Genomic DNA, 6,000 nt, shown 5'->3' with positions numbered 1-6,000 from the left:
GTAGAGAGAGACCGAGAGAGGGAGAGTGAGAGATCCGATGAGCGAGACGAGAGAGAGAGAGAGAGAGAGACTCTCAGGTTGTTGTCCAGTCTGTCTCTATGGTAGCCAGTGTCTTGTAGCTTTTCATTACTTTGATGTGTGATCACATTCACTGACCTGGTCTGAATACCAGCCTGTTCCCACAGACCATTTTTACCACTGCTGTAAAGACCCTAGACGGGCGCCTCTCTCTCACCCCTCTCTTAGAAATATACGGTTAAATGGGGGGGGGGGGGGGGGGGGAATTAGCTTCGCTGACATGCTTTCATCCCTCTCTTCTCAGTCATATGATTTTAAAACGACTTAATTGAACGATTATAAATCCAAACAGGAATGTAACTGAGTGAGTTTGGCAGTTAGTTGGACACATGACCTTCCTACAGTACATGAGGCATATGAACGAACTGGTCAGTGGGTTTGAAAAGCTTAGTGCTAATTCAATAAATTAAAATGGGAAAAGATGGCTGTCTTAATATCTGTCTTCATATCCTTGTCTTTTATGTACCATATTAGTCCTGGTCCTTGTAGAAATAATGTAACGAGACCTTAACCCGGGGGGGGAGGGGGAGCACGAGACCTTAACCCGGGGGGGGGGGGGGAGCACGAGACCTTAACCCGGGGGGGGGGAGCACGAGACCTTAACCCGGGGGGGGGGGGACGAGACCTTAACCCGGGGGGGAGGGGGGAGCACGAGACCTTAACCCAGGGGGGGGGGAGCACGAGACCTTAACCCGGGGGGGGGAGCACGAGACCTTAACCCGGGGGGGGGGGGGAGCACGAGACCTTAACCCGGGGGGGGGGGGGGGGGAGCACGAGACCTTAACCCGGGGGGGGAGCACGAGACCTTAACCCGGGGGGGGGGGGGGGGGGGACACGAGACCTTAACCCGGGGGGGGGGGGGGGGGGGGGGAGCACGAGACCTTAACCCGGGGGGGGAGCACGAGACCTTAACCCGGGGGGGGGGACACGAGACCTTAACCCGGGGGGGGAGGGGGAGCACGAGACCTTAACCCGGGGGGGGGGGACATGAGACCTTAACCCGGGGGGGAGGGGGAGCACGAGACCTTAACCCGGGGGGGAGGGGGAGCACGAGACCTTAACCCGGGGGGGGGGGGACACGAGACCTTAACCCGGGGGGGAGGGGGAGCACGAGACCTTAACCCGGGGGGGGAGGGGGAGCACGAGACCTTAACCCGGGGGGGGGGGGACACGAGACCTTAACCCGGGGGGGGGGGGACACGAGACCTTAACCCGGGGGGGGAGGGGGAGCACGAGACCTTAACCCGGGGGGGGAGCACGAGACCTTAACCCGGGGGGGGGGGACACGAGACCTTAACCCGGGGGGGGGGGGAGCACGAGACCTTAACCCGGGGGGGGAGCACGAGACCTTAACCCGGGGGGGGGGACACGAGACCTTAACCCGGGGGGGGAGGGGGAGCACGAGACCTTAACCCGGGGGGGGGGACACGAGACCTTAACCCGGGGGGGAGGGGGAGCACGAGACCTTAACCCGGGGGGGGGGGGGGGGGAGCACGAGACCTTAACCCGGGGGGGGGGAGCACGAGACCTTAACCCGGGGGGGAGGGGGAGCACGAGACCTTAACCCAGGGGGGGGAGCACGAGACCTTAACCCGGGGGGGGGAGCACGAGACCTTAACCCGGGGGGGAAGCACGAGACCTTAACCCGGGGGGGGGGGGACACGAGACCTTAACCCAGGGGGGGGGGGGACACGGGGGGGGGCACGAGACCTTAACCCGGGGGGGGGGAGCACGAGACCTTAACCCGGGGGGGGAGGGGGAGCACAAGACCTTAACCCGGGGGGGCTAACGAGACCTTGACCCCCAAGGCAGAGGCAGGGGGGTGCAAACGAGACCAAGGCAGAGGGAGAACCGAGGGGTTTGGGGGGGGGGGGGGTAGTAAACGAGACATTGACCCCAAGGCAGGGGGGGGGGGGGTATTTCATCAGTAGGCAGCAAGACAAAAGACCTTGAAGGGCTCTGGTCTAAAGTAGTGCACTATATAGCGAATATGGTTCCATAGGGTTCTGGTCTAAGTAGTGCACTATATAGGGAATAGGGTTCCATAGGGCTCTGGTCTAAAGTAGTGCACTATATAGGGAATAGGGTTCCATAGGGCTCTGGTCTAAAGTAGTGCACTATATAGGGAATAGGGTTCCATAGGGCTCTGGTCTAAAGTAGTGCACTATATAGGGGATAGGGTTCCATAGGGTTCTGGTCTAAAGTAGTGCACTATATAGGGAATACGGTTCCATAGGGCTCTGGTCTAAAGTAGTGCACTATATAGGGTTCCATAGGGCTCTGGTCTAAAGTAGTGCACTATATAGGGAATAGGGTTCCATAGGGCTCTGGTCTAAAGTAGTGCACTATATAGGGAATAGGGTTCCATAGGGCTCTGGTCTAAAGTAGTGCACTATATAGGGGATAGGGTTCCATAGGGTTCTGGTCTAAAGTAGTGCACTATATAGGGAATACAGTTCCATAGGGCTCTCGTCTAAAGTAGTGCACTATATAGGGAATAGGGTTCCATAGGGCTCTGGTCTAAAGTAGTGCACTATATAGGGAATAGGGTTCCATAGGGCTCTGGTCTAAAGTAGTACACTATATAGGGAATATGGTTCCATAGGGCTCTGGTCTAAAGTAGTGCACTATATAGTGGATAGGGTTCCATAGGGTTCTGGTCTAAAGTAGTGCACTATATAGGGAATATGGTTCCATAGGGCTCTGGTCTAAAGTAGTGCACTATATAGGGAATAGGGTTCCATAGGGCTCTGGTCTAAAGTAGTGCACTATATAGGGAATAGGGTTCCATAGCGCTCTGGTCTAAAGTAGTGCACTATATAGGGAATAGGGTTCCATAGGGCTCTGGTCTAAAGTAGTGCACTATATAGGGAATAGGGTTCCATAGGGCTCTGGTCTAAAGTAGTGCACTATATAGGGAATAGGGTTCCATAGGACTCTGGTCTAAAGTAGTGCACTATATAGGGAATAGGGTTCCATAGGGTTCTGGTCTAAAGTAGTGCACTATATAGGGAATATGGTTCCATTTAGGACTCAGGGTCTTTGTTCTTGTCAAGCAGCACCTTGTGGAGCAACAGTAGCCAGTAGTTGTCTGTGTTGTAAGTGGTTGTGTTGCTAATCGAGTGGTGAACACAGACAGGACAACAGTAACCTGTTGCAGGGTTTGCACCAGGTGCTTAAAGAATTTGGCACTCTGAAATTCAAGTACTGGAATACCTTGAATATCACACATTTTCTCAAGTTGGAAATTTGAGGAAATGTTGCAAATTCATGTCCTAGTTTAATTTCCTCACATGCTTCACGCTGCGGTTGCCATGCGAGCTCGCTCATTCCACCCACACTCCCACTCAGCCAGGCTCCACCCACGCTGCCACTCAGCCAGGCTCCACCCACGCTGCCACTCAGCCAGGCTCCACCCACACTGCCACTCAGCCAGGCTCCACCCACACTGCCACTCAGCCAGGCTCCACCCACACTGCCACTCAGCCAAGCTCCACCCACGCTGCCACTCAGCCAGGCTCCACCCACACTGCCACTCAGCCAGGCTCCACCCACACTGCCACTCAGCCAGGCTCCACCCACACTGCCACTCAGCCAGGCTCCACCCACACTGCCACTCAGCCAGGCTCCACCCACACTGCCACTCAGCCAGGCTCCACCCACACTGCCACTCAGCCAGGCTCTACCCACACTGCCACTCAGCCTGGCTCCACCCACACTGCCACTCAGCCAGGCTCCACCCACACTGCCACTCAGCCTGGCTCCACCCACACTGCCACTCAGCCAGGCTCCACCCACACTGCCACTCAGCCAGGCTCCACCCACACTGCCACTCAGCCAGGCTCCACCCACACTGCCACTCAGCCTGGCTCCACCCACACTGCCACTCAGCCAGGCTCCACCCACACTGCCACTCAGCCAAGCTCCACCCACACTGCCACTCAGCCAGGCTCCACCCACACTGCCACTCAGCCAGGCTCCACCCACACTGCCACTCAGCCAGGCTCCACCCACACTGCCACTCAGCCAGGCTCCACCCACACTGCCACTCAGCCAGGCTCCACCCACACTGCCACTCAGCCAGGCTCCACCCACACTGCCACTCAGCCAGGCTCCACCCACACTGCCACTCAGCCAGGCTCCACCCACACTGCCACTCAGCCAGGCTCCACCCACACTGCCACTCAGCCAAGCTCCACCCACACTGCCACTCAGCCAGGCTCCACCCACACTGCCACTAGTTTACCCACCTTTTTTAAAAATGTTAACTGCCCAACTGACCCACACCATGTAAGGTCCAAAGAATTAATCAGACTTTGACATTGCAGCGTGGGAGAATGACCCTTCATGTGGCTTTTTCAGGGACAAAAAATACACAACTCTACATCCTACGCTGGCGCCATTTCAGACATTTACTCTGGAACAACCTGCAGAGCTTTTTTGCAAATCGCCTCATTTTATGGGGAGCCCGCGATATTCCTGCCGTTCTGGTGGCCGTCTTCCCTCACACAGCCCACCCGCCGTTCTCCTGGCGACATTAAAGCTGCCGGTCAAAAGCAAGATGCTTTTTTTTGTAGCTATTAAGTAGTAAATTCCCAAATGCCCAATAAAAAAATACAATGCAAGCATTAAGCTGGAAATGTGTAGTAATGTGAATAGATGTTCACCAGTAGGCGTTAGGGGACCTAACTCTGCTCATCACTACTCAAATTACACCATCACTACTGACTTCCCACTCATGTATGTAGGAGATAAGTAGTGAATCAACAAATTATTGAGTAGAACTTGTGAGGTTGTAATGAATAGTAAATTAGTCGTTTTGAGGTTGTGGTGATATACTGCCATCTGGTGCCGACTACAAACAATTGCATTATAGGAACTATTTCACAAATTGATGGTCCTTGAACATAAATATTAGTGCTTGGAAAAAGTACTTGGACAGACCTTGAATTGGACAACTGTCTGTATGAACCCTTTACTCATAAATGAGCCTGGGTGCCAGTCTGTTTGTGCTATTATTCCACTCCTTGCCACTGTCTGTACGAACCCTGCTGTTGTGTTCAGAACATGGTCTATTCACACAGTTTTTTTTGTAGACTATGCAAATGTTTGTGATACTGGAAGGAGAGAGATTAGACAGGCAGCGAAGTGCAGACAGTTCAGGGGAAAGCAGATGCAGATTACCTTGATGTGGTATTGCCAGGAAGCAGAACAAGCATTGTGAAGATGTTTAGCAGATGCAGTCCACACACACACACACACACACACACACACACACACACACACACACACACACACACACACACACACACACACACTAACAGCTGATGCACTAGAAAGAGGACACAGACAAAGTGAAGTTACTCTTGAGATTACTGGATTTACTAGAGCAGGTTGAGGAAAATGTACCTTTTATGCTAAGTACTTTCTTTGCAGTATTAACTCCTACAACACACACAATGTTAACGTATTCTTAAACAAACACATCCAAAAAGAAGGGGAAACGACTGGCATCCTAGTGGCGCCCATAGGGGGTCAATGTTTGACCTCTTATTGGCTAAACCATAAAGTCAGAGGTCCATCAGATGGGGAATGCAGGAATGTCCCTATTAAAATGTCCACTGGATTGTTTTGTGAAGCATCCTGCAATTCCTACCTCTGCTGTGTCGTTATGGGTTGCCTGGCTACCCGGCCGAACGCTACTCCACGCCCACAGATGTTTGTTTATTTTCCGCTATGTGGCTGGATCTGAGTACCTCCCCGCTGATTTCAAGACTGCAAACCCATTCTAATCGTTCTGATTTGTCCCATGAACTAAACTGGCGGAAAAAATTCAGATTGAGTCGCCAGGCATGTGATAGGTGGATTAGGAGAGGTTGAGAATGTCTTCCTTAGGGAAGACCTGATAAATCCCCAAAAACA

General features: G+C 53.5%; 1 protein-coding gene across 1 annotated transcript in view; it reads left to right on the top strand.

Annotated features, from left to right (window-relative positions):
* mfsd2ab (MFSD2 lysolipid transporter A, lysophospholipid b) overlaps positions 1 to 6,000 on the top strand; it is a 60,845-nt gene that overhangs the window by 40,892 nt on the left and 13,953 nt on the right. The window lies entirely within an intron of this gene.

This window comes from Oncorhynchus kisutch, linkage group LG17 (genome assembly GCF_002021735.2).
Source record: "Oncorhynchus kisutch isolate 150728-3 linkage group LG17, Okis_V2, whole genome shotgun sequence".
NCBI classification, from domain to species: domain Eukaryota; kingdom Metazoa; phylum Chordata; class Actinopteri; order Salmoniformes; family Salmonidae; genus Oncorhynchus; species Oncorhynchus kisutch.
This window is presented reverse-complemented; position numbering and strand designations above follow the sequence as displayed.